The 24,883-nt window shown below is 44.5% G+C and overlaps 1 protein-coding gene across 3 annotated transcripts in view; it reads left to right on the top strand.

The window, feature by feature from the left end:
• The first annotated feature begins 2,164 nt into the window (after nt 1-2,164).
• The window catches only part of LOC126471526 (solute carrier family 22 member 7-like), a 218,620-nt gene continuing 195,901 nt past the window's right edge, over nt 2,165-24,883 (top strand). For all 3 annotated transcript variants that reach the window (XM_050099751.1, XM_050099749.1, XM_050099750.1), the window contains exon 1: nt 2,165-2,279. The gene's annotated coding sequence lies outside the window, so the exon portion shown is untranslated. The remainder of the gene's footprint in view (nt 2,280-24,883) is intronic.

Genomic DNA, 24,883 nt, shown 5'->3' with positions numbered 1-24,883 from the left:
ACTGCCATTACATGCTTGTCCCACTTCATATCGCTCTGCAATGTTACGCCCAAATATTTAATCGACGTGACTGTGTCAAGCGCTACGCTACTAATGGAGTATTCAAACATTACAGGACTCTATTTCCTATTCATCTGCATTAATTTACATTTATCTATATTTAGAGTTAGCTGCCATTCTTTCCACCAATCACAAGTCCTGTCCAAGTCATCTTGTATCCTCCTACAGCCACTCAACGACGACACATTCCCGTACACCACAGCATCATCAGCAAACAGCCGCACATTGGTATCCACCCTATCCAAAAGATCATTTATGTAGATAGAAAACAACAACGGACCTGCCACACTTCCCTGGGGAACTCCAGATGATACCCTCACCTCCGATGAACACTCACCTCCGTTTGGAACGCCATCCCACAAGCATGAGGTCTGAGGTGGTGACATCGGATACGCAGACTGCTGTAGGAACAGGAATGTAATGTCCTCCAAGAGATATGCGCAAGCCGATGCCTCTTTGTTAATTAGCCTGTAAACGGGATTATTAAGGGGCTCCGGAACACCCTATACTTGCAATGTTAAAATAACGCTTATAAATTACATCTTTCCTCACAAAGTAGTTGAGGAAGGAAGTTGAAGTTTTTACAGATTATTTATTGGAATATGGGCTACAACTTAACACAGGGATTTTACAAAATTTTAGTTCAGTTATTAAAGACGATTTTTTTCAATTGTAATGAATATTCACAACATTTTTTTGTAATTTTTTATTTATATATTCAAAAATATACAGTTTTTTGGAAAAAGGCTGTGTTAAATTATGCAGCAGGTACTGTGTAACATTTACTGAAAGTCTGAAACAAATATGTTTGGAAGATCCTTAGAAAACATGTAATTAGTATGAGAAAATAAAAGTTTTGGGAATCGAGCGACAAAGATTGGATTAACTTTTTAGTGCATTCCAGGTCCATAGGATGGATTATCTTCATCCTCTGCAAACTCCTCCTCCAGCTTCCTCTTGTTCCTCCTCCTGTTTACTCTTGCTTGTATTTCTAGACTCTTTACAGCCCTGTCTGCAGCCCGAAGGCGTTCCTTGTCTAAAGCAAGCATCGCTCGTTGTTGTGTTCGTAGATTTTCCTACCATTTCATTCAGTTGCAGTTACTGCAACACTGTTCCAAAAGGTGGTCATGTATGAACACTTATCACATTTCAGTTGTATTTCACTAGCAAGTCCTACGTGCTTTATTATGGAGAGTTCCAGACCAACTTCACTACAATGAATACATCTTACACAGTTTGAAAAAATTCCTTTGAGAACCAACATATCAAATATTTCGTTCACATCCGATTCGCCCATAAAACATTCATAGTTTTCACTCATTGAACCAAGCTTCTTCTGTGAAGTATTTTCTTTCCCACTTTGACTGCTATGGGCAGGTATACTTGAGAGGTTAGGTTCACTCACTTGGTTATCGTCTTTATTGTTTACAGTAATAACACATACCTTTGGCTTTCCAACATTTCTCCTTTTCTTAAAAGCCTTCAGAGGATTTCTAATAACTTTACTTTTACTCATTATTATACTTCAACAAAACAGAGACTAAAGAAACAGAATTAATTACGAATATTTTCGAGATAACGTCAGAGTAAATAAACATGAAACAATCGACAATCACACCAGCGATATATATATTGAACCATCACAGGTTAGCCACAACACATACTTTATCTCACATCACTAAAATGTACCTGATGAACACGGACGTTAATAATAACACCATTTGACAGCAGTTCAACAGCGCCACAGTGGGTCACGCCCATGTGGAACACATTTCAAAAAAAATTTAAAAATAGTTGTAGTCTTCGGAACTGAATAAATTATATATCTATTAAAAGGTAATAGTCTGCAGATTCAGAAAACGCAAAAAAGTAAAAATTGAACTTTTCATGATTTTGAGCCTTTCCGGAGCCCCTTAATAGCTCTGATGTTACGTGTTAAAGGTTTCACGTTCGATGCAAATTAGTTATGGAAGATAAGTAAAGAAGCGATAGTACTGCCTCAAATTACGGCACTTGTCGGTATCCCTACACATATAACGAGCCTATTATCGTGTGTTCGGTACCGGTTTTTAAGGGGACATTATAGATAGTAGGCTTCTTGGAGATTTCACAGGTAGGACACAGCAATGAAACGTTAGGTAAGACACTGGCCTGCGGACAGCAAAGCTTACTGAACACAAGCCGAGGAGACAGCATCGGGGTTCGCAGACGCGCTCTTAGTGAGTAATATACACTTGATGAATATAAAGAATACTACGCTATGTTTTACCTTCAGCTTCACCATCAAATATCCTTCGGTAAATCAACCGCGTTCTACTCAATCTCTCAGTCTGGAAGTCCCCACATAGACACCTATTCACTTCAAAGTTGCGCGAAAACGACAGGAAGGAAGGTTACGGATTAACGTGGTGTTGACTACCCATGTGACTACTAGAGATGAAGCACATGTTCATTTTGAGGAAGGATGGGGCGGGACAGTGAAATCGAACGTGTTCTCTTCAAATGAACCACCCAATGTACCCGTTCATTCTACTCCTCATTACATTCGTCATATTTCACGGATTCGGCAAAGAGAAGTCGCTAGCATTTGGAAAGAAGTCAAGAATGCACAGTTTATTTGTGTTCCATGGAATGGAATGACTCAGCTTTACGAATGTTGAAATATTAACGTGGAAATATCAAATATAACCTGATATATTAATGTAGAGTTTCTTTGAAGGCACTACACATTGGAGTAGAATGAGTTGTCCAACAGAAAGCCGTTTAACTCAGACATAATCCACTACATTGCCTACAATTTAACGTGCTATGACAAGTTGTTGAATAGACATCTACACATGTATCGACTCGGTTCTGTACTAATGATAAATCATTTAAGTCTCTGTAGAGAATTGTCATGCTTTCTTTTGTGTCTGTAGCTGGTAAGAGGTGGCGTGGTCAGTTAACCATAGAACACTAAAGGGAGGGAAATGTAAAATTGTTATACTAACAATCTTAGTTTTACTATTCCACGTTTCATTTAAAGGAAGTCGGCCGGCCGGTGTGGCCGAGCGGGTCTAGGCGCTTCAGTCTATAACCGCGCGACTGGTACGGTCGCAGGTTCGAATCCTGCCTAGGGTATGGATGTATGTGATGTCCTTAGGTTAGTTAGGTTTAAGTAGTTCTAAGTTCTAGGGGACTGATGACCTCAGATTTTAAGTCCCATAGTGCTCAGAGCCATTTGAGCCAAAGGAAGTCGTAATTTATAGTGTATGCACTACTTAATTACAATTGAAAGGTCTCCAGTGGTATGTCACATACAAAGTAAGTACAAAATGTCCTGTTTTACAACTTATACTGACAATACTAGTTTGGCGGAAACCGCGAATTGGTACCAAATGCAATTGCAAATTTTATGAGAGTTTAGTAATCTAGGTTTAAGGTCGGGCGACAAACATTCGAAATTGGTTTGAAGGGAGATGCCCAACATCTGACCGTGAGATGCATTCGCAATAACTTTCAACTGTACAACTAAATCGCACGTTCTTGGTGTGGTGTCACCGCCAGACACCACACCTGCTAGGTGGTAACCTTCAAATCGGCCTCGGTCCGCTAGTATAAGTCGGACCCGCGTGTCGCCACCATCTTTGATTGCAGCCCGAGCGGCGCCACACGGCAGGTCTAGAGAGACTTCCTAGCACTCGCCCCAGTTGTACAGCCGACTTTGCTAGCGATGGCTCACTGACAAATTACGCTCTCAATTGCCGAGACGATAGTTAGCATAGCCTCCAGCTACGTCATTTGCTACGACCTAGCAAGGCACCATTATTATTTACTATTTATCTTGTGATGCATGTACCGTCAAGAGCGATGTTCACCAATTATGGATTAAAGTATTCCAGAAGCTACGTACCTTTTTTGCTAGTCTCAAGACATTGTCCTGTTCCAGACCTCACGCCATCCTGCGTGAGCTTTACCGCGTGCCTTTCGGCTTCCTTTCATTGTGGGTTGGCGCTCTGGCCAATCCACAACACTTGGAACTGATGATACAGGCACATGTCCATATATTGCCAAGAAAAGCATTTCAGTATCTACATCTAATGCATGGCATGCATGTTCTGTTGTATTATACAATATGTGATCTGAGCATTTGGTTTCATCAAATGCTTATTGTCTTCTTGAAGCAGTTTAAACACAGAATTATGCTTCCAGTGATTTGCATTTGCATTATCGCCTCAGTTTACAGTGAGGTTTTTATATCTACTTTATGAAATTTCAGTGAGCACTTGATTACACTTTGAAAACCATTAGTTGTCTCATCAGCCTATACAGTGAAGTTCAGAAACCTATTTCTTATTACCCTTTCAGTATCAAAATACCTTACAACTAGACGAACATCTTTGTGTTTTTTATGTTTGGAGGTATCAGCTGCAATGGAGAAAAAGTTGTTTGATTTAGAGGGATCTTTCAAGACATCAGCGATAATGACCTTGCTGTCATTATCAAAATATGTGAGTAAATTTGAGGACGCCTTCACTTCTTTTTCGTTCCTGTTATGTACATCTATGAAAGAATGTTGGCTGCAGAGTACGCGAAAGAACTTGCCCCCTTCTATCACCTTGTACCGCAAGTCTCTAGAGGAACGGAAGGTTCCAAATGATGGGAAAAGAGCACAGGTAGTTCCAGTTTTCAAGAAGGGTCGTCGAGCAAATGCGCAAAACTATAGGCCTATAACTCTGACATCGATCTGTTGTAGAATTTTAGAACATGTTTTTTGCTCGTGTATCATGTCATTTCTGGAAACCCAAAATCTACTCTGCAGGAATCAACATGGATTCCGGAAACAGCGATCGTGTGAGACCCTGAAAGGGTGCAGTACCGCCCGACATTGAAAATAGGTACAACATACTTCATTATTTTTGTCAGAACAACACATTTTTTTGTAAAATAACTCAATTTCAATTAATACAGCGAAGCCGGATACCAGTGTGGGAAAGAATGACAATTTATTTATTTAATTGATCACATGTGCACTCCCACAAAGTAAATCCCTACATCCTGTTTGGTGAGATCTGTGAAGTGAATGAATGTATGGTGGTCTGCTAACCGCAGATAGTGAATGTGAATATACACTCCTGGAAATTGAAATAAGAACACCGTGAATTCATTGTCCCAGGAAGGGGAAACTTTATTGACACATTCCTGGGGTCAGATACATCACATGATCACACTGACAGAACCACAGGCACATAGACACAGGCAACAGAGCATGCACAATGTCGGCACTAGTACAGTGTATATCCACCTTTCGCAGCAATGCAGGCTGCTATTCTCCCATGGAGACGATCGTAGAGATGCTGGATGTAGTCCTGTGGAACGGCTTGCCATGCCATTTCCACCTGGCGCCTCAGTTGGACCAGCGTTCGTGCTGGACGTGCAGACCGCGTGAGATGACGCTTCATCCAGTCCCAAACATGCTCAATGGGGGACAGATCCAGAGATCTTGCTGGCCAGGGTAGTTGACTTACACCTTCTAGAGCACGTTGGGTGGCACGGGATACATGCGGACGTGCATTGTCCTGTTGGAACAGCAAGTTCCCTTGCCGGTCTAGGAATGGTAGAACGATGGGTTCGATGACGGTTTGGATGTACCGTGCACTATTCAGTGTCCCCTCGACGATCACCAGTGGTGTACGGCCAGTGTAGGAGATCGCTCCCCACACCATGATGCCGGGTGTTGGCCCTGTGTGCCTCGGTCGTATGCAGTCCTGATTGTGGCGCTCACCTGCACGGCGCCAAACACGCATACGACCATCATTGGCACCAAGGCAGAAGCGACTCTCATCGCTGAAGACGACACGTCTCCATTCGTCCCTCCATTCACGCCTGTCGCGACACCACTGGAGGCGGGCTGCACGATGTTGGGGCGTGAGCGGAAGACGGCCTAACGGTGTGCGGGACCGTAGCCCAGCTTCATGGAGACGGTTGCGAATGGCCCTCGCCGATACCCCAGGAGCAACAGTGTCCCTAATTTGCTGGGAAGTGGCGGTGCGGTCCCCTACGGCACTGCGTAGGATCCTACGGTCTTGGCGTGCATCCGTGCGTCGCTGTGGTCCGGTCCCAGGTCGACGGGCACGTGCACCCTCCGCCGACCACTGGCGACAACATCGATGTACTGTGGAGACCTCACGCCCCACGTGTTGAGCAATTCGGCGGTACGCCCACCCGGCCTCCCGCATGCCCACTATATGCCCTCGCTCAAAGTCCGTCAACTGCACATACGGTTCACGTCCACGCTGTCGCGGCATGCTACCAGTGTTAAAGACTGCGATGGAGCTCCGTATGCCACGGCAAACTGGCTGACACTGACGGCGGCGGTGCACAAATGCTACGCAGCTAGCGCCATTCGACGGCCAACACCGCGGTTCCTGGTGTGTCCGCTGTGCCGTGCGTGTGATCATTGCTTGTACAGCCCTCTCGCAGTGTCCGGAGCAAGTATGGTGGGTCTGACACACCGGTGTCAATGTGTTCTTTTTTCCATTTCCAGGAGTGTATGATCATCTTTGAGACGATCCTTTGGCCACCTTTGGTGGGACCAAAGAGATGAAATTTACCTGAGCTTTGAGCGCCTGAAATGTGGCTGACCAATACGGTAGCAAGGTGCTCCCCTACTTCAGCAGAGGTGCGAGAGGACCTGCAGAATGGCCATGTTTCGGCACTCTGCCGCTGGATCTGGTGCTGTTAAGACCTGTCTTAGGTGTGCTTCGTAAAGACAAAAGAGTGGAGACATGGTATGCATGTGGAATATTTAAGAGTAGTTTGAAATAATAATTTCTCTATTTCAGGAACTTTTGCGGGGAGAATTAAATGTCAGGCAGGTAATATTAATGGGATCGTAGTAATCTTCGGAAGTGACCAACAGTCACAATGAAACCACATGTAGCAATAAGTTGAAATACTTCCGTGGGCTTAAGTCAAGCTGAATTACTAGCGTGTGTACTATAAGTTGAAATATTTAAGAAATAGCGTGTGCAGAATTTGAAATTAGAGGCGAGTATTTCCACGTGGTGAGTACTGTGTGAGTCTCAATCTGTGTATGAGACAAAGGATAAAGAGAAGTACTCGTCCATGGTATCAGTTGAGGACTCGCGTGTGTGATGAATATGCTCTTAATATTACTTTGCATGTTATGTTTCCGTGTGACGCTTGATTCAAACTATAATACTCTGAGAGAGAAGCAAGGTGAGTCAGCCGTCTATCCAGCAACGCCACTTGGCTTGCATTGCACAGGAAGACGCGCATAAATCTCCAGAGTTCATAGTAGGAAAGCAGAATTACAAAGTGGGGCAGTGTCGTGTGAAACTGGGATAAATACTAATTGGAGTGGGAAAGCTGAAAGTGATAGTGTTGTGACTATTTGCTGTGTTGGCAGAAGAGCCAACACCGTGTTGCTAGAGGAGGCCGAAATGCACGCGTTTAATTACACGCAGACTGGCGTGAGGTCTGGAACATTACAAGGAAATGAGAACTTAGAAAAACGGACGCAGTTGCTGTAATACTTAACTTTAATCCATAATTGTAGAACATCGCTCTTGATGGTACATTAATATGCTCAATATAAATTGGTAATGGCGCCTTGCTAGGTCGTAGCAAATGACGTAGCTGAAGGCTATGCTAACTATCGTCTCGGCAAATGAGAGCGTATTTGTCAGTGTAGCATCGCTAGCAAAGTCGGCTGTACAACTGGGGCGAGTGCCAGGACGTCTCTCTAGACCTGCCGTGTGGTGGCGCTCGGTCTGCGATCACTGACAGTGGCGACACGCGGGTCCGACGTATACTACCGGACCGCGGCCGATTTAAAGGCTACCACCTAGCAAGTGTGGTGTCTGGCGGTGACACCACACTATTTATTGTATTGTATTCCATGTTGTAGTGTGGTGTATGTCATGTAATTTGGGTATGTGTGGTTTGCATGGGGGAGTAGCAAGGTAGTTTCAAAAGATTAGTGGGTTATGCTTGTTCCTTCAGTACCGCTCGATCTGGAGGAAAGTTTCTTGATGATGATTGTGAGAGTCGAAGTGTGAGATATAATAAAAGATCCACCATCGCCCGCATCTCGTGGTCGTGCGGTTAGCGTTCTCGCTTCCCACGCCCGGGTTCCCGGGTTCGATTCCCGGCGGGGTCAGGGATTTTCTCTGCCTCGTGATGGCTGGGTGTTGTGTGCTGTCCTTAGGTTAGTTAGGTTTCATTAGTTCTAAGTTCTAGGCGACTGATGACCTCAGCAGTTGAGTCGCATAGTGCTCAGAGCCAGTTTTGATCCACCATCCTATCCATAAAGTGCACTGTAGCGTTAAATAATTACGAGACCATAAGGTAGAGACTCACCAATGTAAAGCCATGCCCACTGGGAGGAATTTCTCATGCGGTATTGTTGTAGGTTATAGAATTTGTGTGTTTAGGTTATAGAATTTATCGGAATAAATAAGATAGTGAAAAGAAAAAGATTGGTGGACTTTTCCTTCGAATTGTATGTTGTCATGATGTCCCGAATTTATAATGTGTGCGCCATTCATATTCAGTGCGGTGGCCACGTGTTGATAAAAGCCGTTAAATAAAAAACAAAAAGAAAATGTGGTATTGCCAGTGCGTAGTGAACAGCCAGAGTTCTGTAAATCACTGATAGTCAGATGTGCGTTTCCGTTGCGTATTATTCATACAGGAGGATAATTTGTAACTTAATTGTGAGTACGAGAGTTCATGTTACTCAATAAATAAGAATGAATCCACTCGCTTGGCAGACCACTCATCTTGCAGGCCTGACCGCTTGATGCCACAGTATGAGCAAGGCATGTGGGTACCTCTCAACCCAACTCGCTTTATTTGTTCATGAGACCCAGGAAATAATAGGTTCAGGTTCCCAGGTAGATGCTATTTTCCTTGACTCCCGGAAGGCGTTCGATACAGTTCCGCACTGTCGCCTGATAAACAAAGTAAGAGCCTACGGAATATCAGACCAGCTGTGTGGCTGGATTGAAGAGTTTTTAGCAAACAGAACACAGCATGTTGTTCGCAATGGAGAGACGTCTACAGACGTTAAAGTAACCTCTGGCGTGCCACAGGGGAGTGTTATGGGACCATTGCTTTTCACAATATATATAAATGACCTAGTAGATAGTGTCTGAAGTTCCATGCGGCTTTTCGCGGATGATGCTGTAATATAGAGAGAAGTTGCAGCAATAAAGGAGGTGGCTTACAAAACACTCGTTCGACCTATGCTTGATTATTGCTCATCAGTGTAGGATCCGTACCACGTCGGGTTGACAGATGAGATAGAGAAGATCCAAAGAAGAGCGGCGCGTTTCGTCACAGGGTTATTTGGTAAGCGTGATAGCGTCACGGAGATGTTTAGCAAACTCAAGTGGCAGACTCTGCAAAAGAGGCGCTTTGCATCGCGGTGTAGCTTGCTGTCCAGGTTTGGAGAGGGTGCGTTTCTGGATGAGCTATCGAATATATTGCTTCCCCGTACTTATACCTCCCGAGGAGATCACGAATGTAAAATTAGAGAGATTCGAGCGCGCACGGTGGCTTTCCGGTAGTCGTTCTTCCCGCGAACCATACGCAACTAGAATAGGAAAGGGAGGTAATGACAGTGGCACGTAAAGTGCCCTCCGCCACACACCGTTCGTTGGCTTGCAGTGTATAGATGTAGATGTAGTCGATATTGCTCTTGTGAGGAATGTTGAAGTTACGTTTACACAGCAAACAGTAAGCTTGTGTTAGTGATCTGAGAAGTATGTAATGTAACGAGTGGGACATGAATGTGTCTGTAATACATTTTCGGGAGTCATTGTTATTTCCGTGCCTTATGTACACCATAACTGCTGATCGGTACGAAGCGAGCGCATCCGTGGGTTTCCAGTACTGATCGAGAAACAAGTAGGCCTAAGCATTCCCCCTCTCACAACCCCTCTAGACGCGTAGGCTGTGGCATTCTTTCTCCACTCCTCGCACTGTCTTGAGCCAAAGCGTCTTATTTCCGTAGAAGCATGAACAGAAAAAAAGGCGACATGTCGAAAATAGTATCTGTTATTATACGAAAATGTTTCCAGATTTGTCGATCACGGATTTTGAACCATCGGTAGTACTTAGTGAGATTAGTATTTATAACAGTTATCACTGACGAAATATACAGGAGAACGAGCCAGTCAATAAGAGAGCCTGGACGACTGAAAAAAATGCTGTAGTACGGGAGATTCGGGTAAATACCTGAGAGTTGGTCGCGCTAGCTTATGGGCTCTCTGAACTTTTATTAAATGGTCGAAACATGAGCTTATTTATTTACACTAGAAACAAAGTAATGGAAAACTTACATAACAAAGTCTCTTGGCTGTCTGTTACGTACTAGTGTAATGGTTCTCATACTCTAAAGAGCCAAATTAACTGGTACACCTGCCTAATATCGTGTATGGCCCCCGCTGGCGCGAAGAAGTGCCGCAACGTGACGTGGCATAGAATCGATAAATATCTGATGTAGTGCTGGAGGGAGCTGACACCCAGAATCCTGCACGGCTGTCCATAAATCCATAAGAATACGAGAGGGTGGAGATCTCTTCTGAACAGCAGTCATCCCAGATGTACTCAATAATGTTAATATCTGAGGAGTTTGGTGGCCAGCGGAAGCGTTTAAACTCAGAAGAGTGTTCCTGAAGTCACTTTGTAGTAATTCTGGACGTGTGTGGTATCGCATTGTCCTGTTGGAATTGCCTAAGTCCGTCGGAATGCACAATGGACATGAATGGATGCATGTGATCAGACAGGATGCTTACGTTCGTGTAACCTGTCAGAGCCGTATCCAGACGTATCAGGGGTCCCATATTAGTCCAACTGCACATGCCCCACACTATTACAGAGCCTCCACCAGCTTGAAAAGTCTCCTGCTGAAGTGCAGGGTCCATGGATTCATGAGGTTGTCTTTATACCCGTACACGCTCATCCGCTCGATACAATGTGAAACGAGACTCGTCCGACCAGGCGACATGTTTCCAGTCATCAACAGTCCAATGTCGGTGTTGACGAGCCCAGGCGAAGCGTAAATCTTTGTTATGTGCAGTCATCAAGGGTACACGAGTGGGCATTCGGCTCCGAAAGCCCATATCGATGATGTTTCGTTGAATGGTTCACACGTTGACAACAGCTGAAACTGTTGAAATCTGCAGCAATTTGGGGAAGGGTTGCACTTCTGTCACGTTGAACGATTCTCTTCAGTAGTCGTTGATCCCATTCCTGCAGGACCTTTTTCCGGTCGCAGCGATGTCGGAGATTTGATGCTTTACCGGATTCCTGATATTCACAGAACACTGGTGAAGACTGCCAGTTTCGCTAGCGGGATGAAAGCAGAGCTCACCATCTGCAGCATCGTCGACAGGACTGACTGCGGACCTTTGGTACAGAGCCGAGTGGAGGGTCTGAATCAGAGGCTGAGACGGTTCTGCGACCGTGTGGGCTGCAGATTCCTCTACTTGCGCCATAGGGTGGTGGGGTTTCGGGTTCCGCTGGATACGTCAGGAGTCCACTACACGCAACAAGCGGCTACACGGGTAGCAGGGGTTGTGTGGCGTGGGCTGGGCGGTTTTTTAGGTTAGATGGCCTTGGGCAAGTACAGAAAGGGCAACAGCCTCAACGGGTGCGGGGCAAAGAAAGGACATGCGGGGACCAAGCAGCAATCGGTATTGTAATTGTCAACTGTCGAAGCTGCGTTGGTAAAGTACCGGAACTTCAAGCGCTGATAGAAAGCACCGAAGCTGAAATTGTTATAGGTACAGAAAGCTGGCTGAAGCCAGAGATAAATTCTGCCGAAATTTTTACAAAGGTACAGACGGTGTTTAGAAAGGATAGATTGCATGCAACCGGTGGTGGAGTGTTCATCGCTGTTAGTAGTAGTTTATCCTGTAGTGAAGTAGAAGTGGATAGTTCCTGTGAATTATTATGGGTGGAGGTTACACTCAACAACCGAGCTAGGTTAATAATTGGCTCCTTTTACCGAGCTCCCGACTCAGCAGCATTAGTGGCAGAACAACTGAGAGAAAATTTGGAATACATTTCACATAAATTTTCTCAGAATGTTATAGTCTTAGGTGGAGATTTCAATTTACCAGATATAGACTGGGACACTCAGATGTTTAGGACGGGTGGTAGGGACAGAGCATCGAGTGACATTATACTGAGTGCACTATCCGAAAATTACCTCGGGCAATTAAACGGAGAACCGACTCGTGGAGATAACATCTTGGACCTACTGATATCAAACAGACCCGAACTTTTCGACTCTGTATGTGCAGAACAGGGAATCAGTGATCATAAGGCCGTTGCAACATCCCTGAATATGGAAGTTAATGGGAATATAAAAAAAGGGAGGAACGTTTATCTGTTTAGCAAGAGTAATAGAAGGCAGATTTCACACTACCTAACAGATCAAAACGAAAATTTCTGTTCCGACACTGACAATGTTGAGTGTTTATGGAAAAAGTTCAAGGCAATCGTAAAATGCGTTTTAGACAGGTACGTGCCGAGTAAAACAGTGAGGGACGGGAAAAACCCACCGTGGTACAACAACAAATTTAGGAAATTACTGCGAAAGCAAAGAGAGCTTCACTCCAAGTTTAAGCGCAGCCAAAACCTATCAGACAAACAGAAGCTAAACGATGTCAAAGTTAGCGTAAGGAGGGCTATGCGTGAAGCGTTCAGTGAATTCGAAAGTAAAATTCTATGTACCGACTTGACAGAAAATCCTAGGAAGTTCTGGTCTTACGTTAAATCAGTAAGTGGCTCGAAACAGCATATCCAGACACTCCGGGATGATGATGGCATTGAAACAGAGGATGACACGCGTAAAGGTGAAATACTAAACACCTTTTTCCAAAGCTGTTTCACAGAGGAAGACCGCACTGCAGTTCCTTCTCTAAATCCTCGCACAAACGAAAAAATGGCTGACATCGAAATAAGTGTCCAAGGAATAGAAAAGCAACTGGAATCCCTCAACAGAGGAAAGTCCACTGGACCTGACGGGATACCAATTCGATTCTACACAGAGTACGCGAAAGAACTTGCCCCCCTTCTAACAGCCGTGTACCGCAAGTCTCTAGAGGAATGGAGGGTTCCAATTGATTGGAAAAGAGCACAGGTAGTCCCAGTCTTCAAGAAGGGTCGTCGAGCAGATGCGCAAAACTGTAGACCTATATCTCTGACGTAGATCTGTTGTAGAATTTTAGAACATGTTTTTTGCTCGAGTATCATGTCGTTTTTGGAAACCCAGAATCTACTATGTAGGAATCAACATGGATTCCGGAAACAGCGATCGTGTGAGACCCAACTCGCTTTATTTGTTCATGAGACCCAGAAAATATTAGATACAGGCTCCCAGGTAGATGCTATTTTGCTTGACTTCCGGAAGGCGTTCGATACAGTTCCGCACTGTCGCCTGATAAACAAAGTAAGAGCCTACGGAATATCAGACCAGCTGTGTGGCTGGATTGAAGAGTTTTTAGCAAACAGAACACAGCATGCTTTTATCAATGGAGAGACGTCTACAGACGTTAAAGTAACCTCTGGCGTGCCACAGGGGAGTGTTATGGGACCATTGCTTTTCACAATATATATAAATGACCTAGTAGATAGTGTCCGAAGTTCCATGCGGCTTTTCGCGGATGATGCTGTAGTATACAGAGAAGTTGCAGCATTAGAAAATTGTAGCGAAATGCAGGAAGATCTGCAGCGGATAGGCTCTTGGTGCAGGGAGTGGCAACTGTCCCTTAACATAGACAAATGTAATGTATTGCGAATACATAGAAAGAAGGATCCTTTATTGTACGATTATATGATAGCGGAACAAACACTGGTAGCAGTTACTTCTGTAAAATATCTGGGAGTATGCGTGCGGAACGATTTGAAGTGGAATGATCATATAAAATTAATTGTTGGTAAGGCGGGTACCAGGTTGAGATTCATTGGGAGAGTGCTTAGAAAATGTAGTCCATCAACAAAAGAGGTGGCTTACAAAACACTCGTTCGACCTATACTTGAGTATTGCTCATCAGTGTGGGATCCGTACCAGATCGGGTTGACGGAGGAGATAGAGAAGATCCAAAGAAGAGCGGCGCGTTTCGTCACAGGGTTATTTGGTAACCGTGATAGCGTTACGGAGATGTTTAATAAACTCAAGTGGCAGACTCTGCAAGAAAGGCGCTCTGCATCGCGGTGTAGCTTGCTCGCCAGGTTTCAAGAGGGTGCGTTTCTGGATGAGGTATCGAATATATTGCTTCCCCCTACTTATACCTCCCGAGCAAATCACGAATGTAAAATTAGAGAGATTAGAGCGCGCACGGAGGCTTTCAGACAGTCGTTCTTCCCGCGCACCGTACGCGACTGGAACAGGAAAGGGAGGTAATGACAGTGGCACGTAAAGTGCCCTCCGCCACACACCGTTGGGTGGCTTGCGGAGTATAAATGTAGATGTAGATGTAGAAATGGTCGTACTGGAAAATCCTCACTTCGTCGCTACCTCTGTGACTCTCTCTCCCATTGCTCGTGCGCCGACTATAGCACTTCAGACTTACTTACATCTTGATAACGTACCATTGTAGCAGCAGTAACTGATTTAACAACTGTGCCAGATGCTTGTTGTCTTATATAGGCGTTACCAAGCACAGTGCCAATTCTGTCGGTGAATACGCAAGCCTATACTAGTTTCTTTGGCGCTTCAGTGTACAATCATTGAACTGTAGTTACAATAACACTTACTGGAGAGAGCGTGGCTCGCGCTGGCTTGCTGCAAATGTGTCTTCTTCCGCAGAGGTGTGAGCGGCGCGGCGTGTGCTGTCGACAAAGACACCGTCAAAACTGCTTTGCTCTCGCCACCCCCTCCAAATTGCGCACAGCCACATAGTCTAGGAGCGTTTTTTTTTTTAGGTGTGAGCCCCTCCACGCTCGCACAAGCATGGTGACCAACTCAAAAGGTCTACTGTCACCTCTGCATTGTTACGTCTGTGTAGGGTTACCCATTAATACGGGCCCATCTGGGTGATACAAATGGTCGAAAAAGCTCGACAGAGTCAAGCTTGAAAGAAGAGCGGTTTGAAGGGCAGAGGGAAAAAAGTGCCAAGGCAAGTGCCATGGGAAAAAACAATCTCTGCGACAGTATCAGGTTGGGTAGTAAGGGCAGTAGCGGTCTCTTGCTATCTGTGACAGATCGTGCAAGGTAAGGTTATATTAGCAATTGGGTATCATACATCAGTACCATAGAATCAATGCCAGATTGTCGTGGAATGATCAGTCCTGTCGAGGAGGTGAGCGCTGCTGATGCTGGGCCGACGATGTCTCCTGGGCCAGCTGCCGCTGCTGCTCCTGTAACATAGCCATGTTTTTTTTAGGTTTGTCAGTTCGATGGTCCTGAAGGAACTGGCGGTGTGATATGTGTTGGGGGTTTGTTTATGAGTCGTGTATGGCTTCCCTGCGATTGCCAGTTCTCGTGGCAGAGGCTCAGCTAGCAAGCTAGTCAGTGGCTGCTGTGCGGGGGCTCGCCTCATTGTGTCGTTTGCGTAGTTACGAAGTTACCACAGATGGTTAGTCCCTAAGGAGTGTCTTTGGGCGCTTGTGTTTCCATTTATGGTTGTGATCGTAGTTGCCCAGGTGTAGGATGTGAGGATTGTTCGAGTGACTTGATTTGTACAGTCGTGTGGCGAGCGTTTGAATACCTCCTGGAGAGTCTCCAGTCTACATCTACATCTACATCTACATTGATACTCCGCAAGCCACCCAACAATGTGTGGCGGAGGGCACTTTACGTGCCACTGTCATTACCTCCCTTTCCTGTTCCAGTCGCGTATGGTTCGCGGGAAGAACGACTGTCTGAAAGCCTCCGTGCGCGCTCTGATCTCTCTAATTTTACATTCGTGATCTCCTCGGGAGGTATAAGTAGGGGGAAGCAATATATTCGATACCTCATCCAGAAACGCACCCTCTCGAAACCTGGCGAGCAAGTTACACCGCGATGCAGAGCGCCTCTCTTGCAGAGTCTGCCACTTGAGTTTATTAAACATCTCCGTAACGCTATCACGGTTACCAAATGACCCGGTAACGAAATGCGCCGCTCTTCTTTGGATCTTCTCTATCTCTTCCGTCAACCCGACCTGGTACGGATCCCACACTGATGAGCAATACTCAAGTATAGGTCGAACGAGTGTTTTGTAAGCCACCTCCTTTGTTGATGGACTACATTTTCTAAGCACTCTCCCAATGAATCTCAACCTGGTACCCGCCTTACCAACAATTAATTTTATATGATCATTCCACTTCAAATCGTTCCGCACGCATACTCCCAGATATTTTACAGACGTAACTGCTACCAGTGTTTGTTCCGCTATCATATAATCATACAATAAAGGTTCCTTCTTTCTATGTATTCGCAATACATTACATTTGTCTATGTTAAGGGTCAGTTGCCACTCCCTGCACCAAGTGCCTATCCGCTGCAGATCTTCCTGCATTTCGCTACAATTTTCTAATGCTGCAACTTCTCTGTATACTACAGCATCATCCGCGAAAAGCCTCATAGAACTTCGGACACTATCTACTAGGTCATTTATATATATTGTGAAAAGCAATGGTCCCATAACACTCCCCTGTGGCACGCCAGAGGTTACTTTAACGTCTGTAGACGTCTCTCCATTGATAACAACATGCTGTGTTCTGTTTGCTAAAAACTCTTCAATCCAGCCACACAGCTGGCCTGATATTCCGTAGGCTCTTACTTTGTTTATCAGGCGACAGTGCGGAACTGTATCGAACGCCTTCCGGAAGTCAAGAAAAATAGCATCTACCTGGGAGCCTGTATCAGTCGGTATTCTCGGTGAAGGTCCGCTGTCCGTGTTTATCGGGGAGCATTGCTTATGATACGTAATACCTTGTTCTGTATTTTCTGGAGGCGGTCTAGGTGTGTGGACGCTGCGTATCCCCAGACAGGAGCTGCGTATGTCATCAGCGGTCTAAGCAGTGTCATGCATAATGTCCTAGACACCCTCCTATTCGGTGTACTATTCCTGTTGAGCATAGGATAGAGCTGTTTGAGCCTCGCGTTTGCCCTGTTGGTCATGTACTGTATGTGGTCCCGTCCAGCCAAACACCGAGGTATCCGACTTTCGCAGTGAAGCGTATTGGGCTTGCAATGTTGGTGTTTGCGCAGTAATTTCGGCCTGCGAGTGAACAGAACTGCCTCGCACTTGTCGACGTTTACTTTAATACGCCACTTCTCCAACCAAGGCTCAACAGTTCTGAGTGCTGTCTGTAGTCTGTTATTAATGTTTGACGGTTTCCAGTCTTGCGCAAGGATGGCTGTGTCATCCGCGTAGATGGCAACCGTCGTGTTTTGTGTCGTTGGAATATCATTAAGGGGCTCCGGAACGCCCTATACTTGCAATGTTAAAATAACGCTTATAAATTACATCTTTCCTCACAAAGTATTTGAGGTAGGAAGTTGAACTTTTTACAGATTATTTATTGGAATATGGGCTACAACTTAACACAGGGATTTTACAAAATTTTAGTTCAGTTATTAAAGATGATTTTTTTCAATTGTAATGAAAATTCACAACATTTTTTGCAATTTTTTTATTTATATATTCAAAAATATACAGTTTTTTGGAAAAAGGCTGTGTTAAATTATGCAGCAGGTACTGTGTAACATTTACTGAAAGTTTGAAACAAATGTGTTTGGAAGATCCTCAGAAAACATGTAATTAGTATGAGAAAATAAAAGTTTTGGGAATCGAGCGACAAAGATTGGATTAACTTTTTAGTGCATTCCAGGTCCATAGGATGGATTATCTTCATCCTCTGCAAACTCCTCCTCCAGCTTCCTCTTGTTCCTCCTCCTGTTTACTCTTGCTTGTATTTCTAGACTCTTTACAGCCCTGTCTGCAGCCCGAAGGCGTTCCTTGTCTAAAGCAAGCATCGCTTGCATTTTCTTCAGTTGCAGTTACTGCAACACTGTTCCAAAAGGTGGTCATGTATGAACACTTATCACATTTCAGTTGTATTTCACTAGCAAGTCCTACGTGCTTTATTATGGAGAGTTCCAGACCAACTTCACTACAATGAATACATCTTACACAGTTTGAAAAAATTCCTTTGAGAACCGACATATCAACTATTTCATTCACATCCGATTCGCCCATAAAACATTCATAGTTCTCACTCATTGAACCAAGCTTCTTCTGTGAAGTATTTTCTTCCCCACTTTGACTGCTATGGGCAGGTGTACTTGAGAGGTTAGGTTCACTCACTTGGTTACCGTCTTTATTGTTTACAGTAATAACACATACCTTTGGCTTTCCAACATTTCTCCTTTTCTTAAAAGCCATCAGAGGATTTCTAATAACTTTACTTTTACTCATTATTATACTTCAACAAAACAGAGACTCAAGAAACAGAATTAATTACGAATATTTTCGAGATAACGACAGAGTAAATAAACATGAAACAATCGACAATCACACCAGCGATATATATTGAACCATCACAGGTTAGCCACAACACATACTTTATCTCACATCACTAAAATGTACCTGATGAACACGGACGTTAATGATAACACCATTTGACAGCAGTTTAACAGCGCCACAGTGGGTCACGCCCATGTAGAACACATTTCAAAAAAAATTTAAAAATAGTTGTAGTCTTCGGAATTGAATAAATTATATATCTATTAAAAGGTAATAGTCTGCAGATTCAGAAAAAGGAAAAAAGTAAAAATTGAACTTTTCATGATTTTGAGCCTTTCCGGAGCCCCTTAATGTAGAGATTAAACAAGAGGGGCCCTAGCATGCTACCTTGGGGTACCCCTGCTTGGATAATATGTTGTGTCGATTGTTTACCCAGAATGTCAGTGTTGAAACATCTGTTGGTGAGGTATGAGTGTGCGAGACATACGAGTCCGTCGGGGAACCCAGCGTCCGTGAGTTTGCGGATGAGGCCATTGCGCCAGAGACGATCGAAAGCTTTCTCGATATCAAGGATCACTGACCCAGTTGCGTTGTTCGTGTTGTAGCCGTGTGTTATGTACTCTACAACTTACAGTAGTTGTGTTGTTGAGTGGTGATTCCTGAATCCGAATTGCTCCGGGCGCAGGGTGTCATTGCAAAACCGAGTGGCTCGAAGTCCGTCACTGACGTCAGTGTGAACAGGAACGAATGCAACAGCAGCGGTTGCGTAGATTGATCTACAACAGGATCACAATAATCACGAAAACGAAGTTAGTTTCGGTGCCGTTTGTGGGTGCCTCTTTCGCCACGAATGGTGCAATGAGCTCGCCCAGTCGTGTCAGTGACGGTGACAGACTGCAAGTTGTGAGACTTGTTACAGACATGATAGAAAACTCTGACCTTAGTGCGAAAATTTGTTGTAAAGTTGGCATCTGAGACAAGTTGGCAAGTGCGGAATAGATGCAGCGAAGTGCGATGATGACGATCATGTAATAATTCAATCGGCGAAGCAAGGTGAAAGGGCAGAGTGCGATAGGCGCTGTGAAACAACAAAGCATTTTCCCCTCGAGTGTAGAACACGAAGTTTGGACATCTAAACCCTGAAAGTACGATCGCAGTTCGATTGTAACTCCCATTTTGTTGCCAATATGATTGAAATCACAACGGCCGCGTGGATTAGCCGAGCGGCCTGAGGCGCTCCAGTCATGGGCTGTGAGGCTGGTCCCGCCGGAGGTTCGAGTCCTCCCTCGGGCATGGGTGTTTGTGTTTGTCCTTAGGATAATTTGGGTTAGGTAGTGTGTAAGTTTAGGGACTGATGACCTTAGCAGTTAAGTCCCATAAGATTTCACACACATTAGAACATTTTTTTTTTTTTTTTTTTTTTTTTGAAATCACAACGAGGAAAACTGCGGACCGTAATCCGAAACAAAAGACAAAACCGAGTGCTTTTATAGCGCTACCGCTAGTTGAAGTCACTAGAATGGAAAACGGAAATCTACTGTATGCATCGATGAGATGATAACCAGCGAAATCAGTATGGATTCGTTGTCAACAACCGGCAGTTGGAAGTTCTCTGTTCAATCTACTTATCAACATTGGGCCACAAGAATGCTGGTGCGCTAGCTGTCTAGTTTTAACGATCCCCAAATATCCTCTATAGGGGTGGACAAAAATATGGAAACACCAAAAACACAATTCATTACCATGCCTAATACGATGCAATAAACTCTTTGGTAGTCGTCTCGGAACGGATAAATAAAGGGCCTGTATGGTTTCTAAAGGAATCTTACACCATGGTTCCTGCAAAATAGAAGCAAGTTCAGGTAACGATCATGGAAGTGGACTCAAAAAACCGGTCCTGGAGGATACGAGCTGTGTGAACACGCACTCCATCATCTTGGAAAAAAGCATCACCATTGGAGAATGTCAGCAGTTGTAAACAGTGTGAAACTGGGCTCATCCGACCAAATTGCTTTCTTCCACTACTCCAAATTCTAGGTTTTATGGCTTTGGTTCCACGTTTTCCTGTTACTGCCATTTACATCACCTATGAGCAGTTTTGGAATTGAAGGTAGCCCTGCAATTCCCTGCTTGTGGAGCTCCCTTCGCTTTGTTTTGGTGCTGACAGGGTCCGCGAGTGCGACATTCAGTTGTGCAGTGACTTTTATTTTTCGTCGCAAACCTCTTCAGTGACCGGCTGTCACCATCACTTAACACACACTTTCGTCCGCATTGTAACTTAGCGTATGATGTTTTTCCGCTTTTCCTGTATGCGGTATAAATCTTCGATACGATGCCTCTTGTAAAACCAAACGCTTCTGCTACCTTGCTTACCGAGGCACCAACGATTTTCCCATGTTCGAATTCATTTCGCTCCTACAGAATGCACGCACAACTACACAAAACATTGTTCTGACCACGACGGGCACTTGTAACGTATTGAGGACACTGCACAGGACCTGTTCGTGATAAAATACAACAGCATAATTGCAGGGTTGTCAAGCATCTGAATTTACGTTCAAGCATGAACTTCTTGCGGTGTTCCCATATTTGTATCTAGCCCTGTATGTACGAGGGTCGTTCAATAACTAATGCCCCACATTCTTTTTCTCAGATCGTATTTATTGTTAAGAGTCAGTTTTGGTGACAGTAAACATCAACATGTCTTGTCTGTGTCCTGTTTTTCTACATAGTCTCTATCACGTTCTGTGGTCGTATGCTAACGTTGTGGAAGAGCATGTATTCCCTGCTGATAAAAGCTCTTATCCTGTAGGAGTAGCCATGTTTTCAGTGCATGACTGACACTCTAGTCATTTTCAAAGTGTTCTCTGTAGAGAATTCTTAAGCGGCCCAAAGAGATGGATGTTCGTGGGTGCCAGCTCTGGACTGTAGGGTGGATGAGGCAATGGTGTCCAACCCAATTTGGCGATGTGTTCCCGGGTTCCCAGACTTGTGTGCGGGCGTGCATTATCGTGTTGGAGCAAGGTTTCTGTTGGATTCTTGTCCGATCGAACACCTCGGAAACGGTTCTTGAATTTATTCAGAGTCTGCGCGCATGTCTCTGAATTGATGGTTGACCCTCTTGGCATCACATCCACGAGGTTGACGCCATCACAAAGTAGGAAGACTGTCACCATGGCTTTTCCGGCAGAGGGGGTCGTCTTGAATTTCTTCTTTTGTGGTGAATGATGATGATACCACTCCATGGTCTATCTTTTTGTTTCCGACGCAATGTGGTGCATGCAGCTTTCGTTCCCCGTAACGATCCGTGACAGAAAGGCCTTTCCGTCAGCTTCAAAACGCTCCAACAATTCAGATGAAATAGCCTTGCTTTGAATCTTGTGGTCCGCTGTGAGTATTCGCGGAACCCATAGTGAGCACATCTTTGAATATCCAAGAGTCTCGATCATTGCAGACGCACTTCCAATGCTGACCGACAACTGTACAGTCAATTGTTGAGTTGTGATGCGCCGGTCGGCACGAATAATCGCATCCGGCATCCGCACTATTCATTATGTCTGGAGCAGTGGTTGTGACAGGACGTCCCGAGCGTGCTTCATCATGGATTTTGTTTCTGCACTCCTATCAACTGCAGCATCGCCATACACTGCACAAAAACGTTTATGGATGTTCACCACGGTTTCTCTTTCTGCATACAAGAATTCAATAACAGCACGCTGCTTGTAATTTGAGTCATAAGTAGACGCCATTTTGACGCTGTACTGCGGCTCTGCCGTCTGCCAAAACGGTTCGAAACTTCACCGGCACACAGAACAAACATCAAATTTGAAGCACCAACAAGGACGTTTGCCTATGTATATGAATGGCTTTCTTTAAAAGAAATGTGGAGCATTACTCATTGAACGACCCTCGTAGAAGTTTCAAAACATGTGCTGGAATGATGCGGGAATCATGACTAGCGTTTGTTGATTAGGAGTATGCAATAAAATGACATCGTTCTGTAGAGAAAGTTTGTCGCGATGAGCATAGTATTTTGGTACTAATGCATCTGAAAGTAATTTCCGATTACGAGGTCGACCCATCTGAATATAGTAGTTAAGCAACCATAGTGATTGATCCTGTTTAGCAGCTTGTGCGATCCGCCGACAATCAATATCAAAAGCGTGCAGTGCTTGCAAATCAGAACGATCAATTTCAAAACAATAAGCTTCAGATGCATCAAATTTCAGATCGCTTCCAATAAGTAGGCGTGATAGGCGCCTACGCTTGCACGCTCTTGCCGTAGGACGATAAAGAATTTCGTAATATGAGTAGTAATTCGAAAGGAGTATGAAAAACGTTGCAGCTTCTGAGATGTACAGTCTGGTACATATTTCGTTGGATGAAAAAGAGTAATCAATTGCTTATCATCGGTTACGAGAGAAAAAATTCTGGGATGATGATACTTACGAAATATCGTGATTCCATATATAACATTTAACGCTTCCTTTTGCAGCTGACTTCAGTTGACTTGGGTCTTGTCGAAAGTTTCAAACAGAAATTCTGCGGGGTGTTCTGTGTTTCCAACCTTGTGAGATAAGTCTGCCCCTTTTTCCCTGTGACGATGCATCAACTACAAGCACCACCGGTTTCTGTGAATCGAAAAGAATAAGACATGGGCGACTAAGAGATGTAGTTTTCAACTTCTGAAATCGTTGATCGCTTTCTCCAGCCCATTGGAAAGGAACAGTTTTACGCCTGTGGCGATGCAACGGGCAGAAATTTGAGTTGCATTAGGAAGAAATTTAATGTTATAGGCAAGTTTTTCAAGACCCGTTGTTACTCCTGTAGTAAGAAGTCCCAAATATTTTATTTTGGTGTTGAAAAATGAGCATTTCTGTATATTGCATTTGAGTTCAAATGGTTCAAATGGCTCTGAGCACTATGGGACTCAACTGCTGAGGTCGTAAATCCCCCAGAACTTAGAACTACTTAAACCTAAGTAACCTAAGGACATCACACACATCCATGCCCGAGGCAGGATTCGAACCTGCGACCGTAGCGGCCGCGCGGTTCCAGACTGTAGCGCCTAGAACCGCTTGGCCACTCCGGCCGGCACTGCATTTGAGTCCTGCGTCAGATAAAACCTGAGGAAGAGATTCTAAATTTTTGATATGCTGTTCTGGTGTTTGTCCGAATACATTGATGTCATCCAAATAATTTAAGCAAGACGGAATTTTGGATTTCACTTGTTCGAGGTTGCATTGAAACTACGTAGGTGAGATGCGCATCCGAACGGAAGGCACTAGTGTAGTTACAAGGCAACTTGTGTATTGACCACATTTTTTTGCGTTTACTTATCCAGGGATGTTGAAAGTAATTATTAGCTAAACCAACGTGATTCATAAGCTCCTCGATACGTGGAAGTGGTTAAGAGTCATTAAGTGTTTGAGCATTAACTGTGGCTTTAAAGTCCGCACAAAACCTGATTTTCCAGATCGATTTTCTAGTCATAACTAGAGAAGATGCCCACTGAACTGCATAAATGAGTTTCAAAACACCAGTTTGTTCTGATCTGTTGAGTTCAGAAGCAACTTCATCGCAAACAGTGTAAGGTACCGGAAGTTCCCGATAAAATTGGTTTTGCATTGCCCCTGAGCGTAATGAGCACTTGAAAATTCTTTAGATGCCCCAATGTGCCATTGAACGAATGTCCATATTTTTCACACTCGATGAATGCTAGCATGGCAAATTTGAGAATCAATAGAACCCATTTATCCAGGAAACGTACCCGTAGCGACTTTGATTCATAATCAAAACGCCTTCGGTCCCGGGTTCAATCCCCGCCACTGCCTAAGTTTTGATAAATAATCAGCATTGGCGGCCGAAGACTTCCGGTATAAGAAGTCAGCCTCATTCTGCCGACGGCCTTGTCAAAGAGGACGGAGGAGCGGATAGAGGTTCAGGGCACTCTCTTGTCCTAGGGGTGGGAAATTGCCCCTAAAGGCGGAAGAATCAGCAATGATCAACGACATGAGGATGCAGAAGGCAATGGAAATCACTGCATTAAAGACACGTAACGTGTATCCACAGGACATGTGGCCTGTAATAGAAGAAGTGTCATGATGATCTCTCCATTGGCAAAAGATCCCGGAATAGTCCCCCATTCGGATCTCCGGGAGGGGACTGCCAAGGGGGAGGTTACCATGAGAAAAAGATTGAATAATCAACGAAAGGATAACGTTCTACGAGTCGGGGCGTGGAATGTCAGAAGCTTGAACGTGGTAGGGATACCAGAAAATCTGAAAAGGGAAATGCAAAGGCTCAATCTAGATATAGTAGGTGCCAGTGAAGTGAAGTGGAAGGAAGAC

This window comes from Schistocerca serialis, chromosome 3 (assembly GCF_023864345.2).
Source record: "Schistocerca serialis cubense isolate TAMUIC-IGC-003099 chromosome 3, iqSchSeri2.2, whole genome shotgun sequence".
NCBI lineage: Eukaryota > Metazoa > Arthropoda > Insecta > Orthoptera > Acrididae > Schistocerca > Schistocerca serialis.
This window is presented reverse-complemented; position numbering and strand designations above follow the sequence as displayed.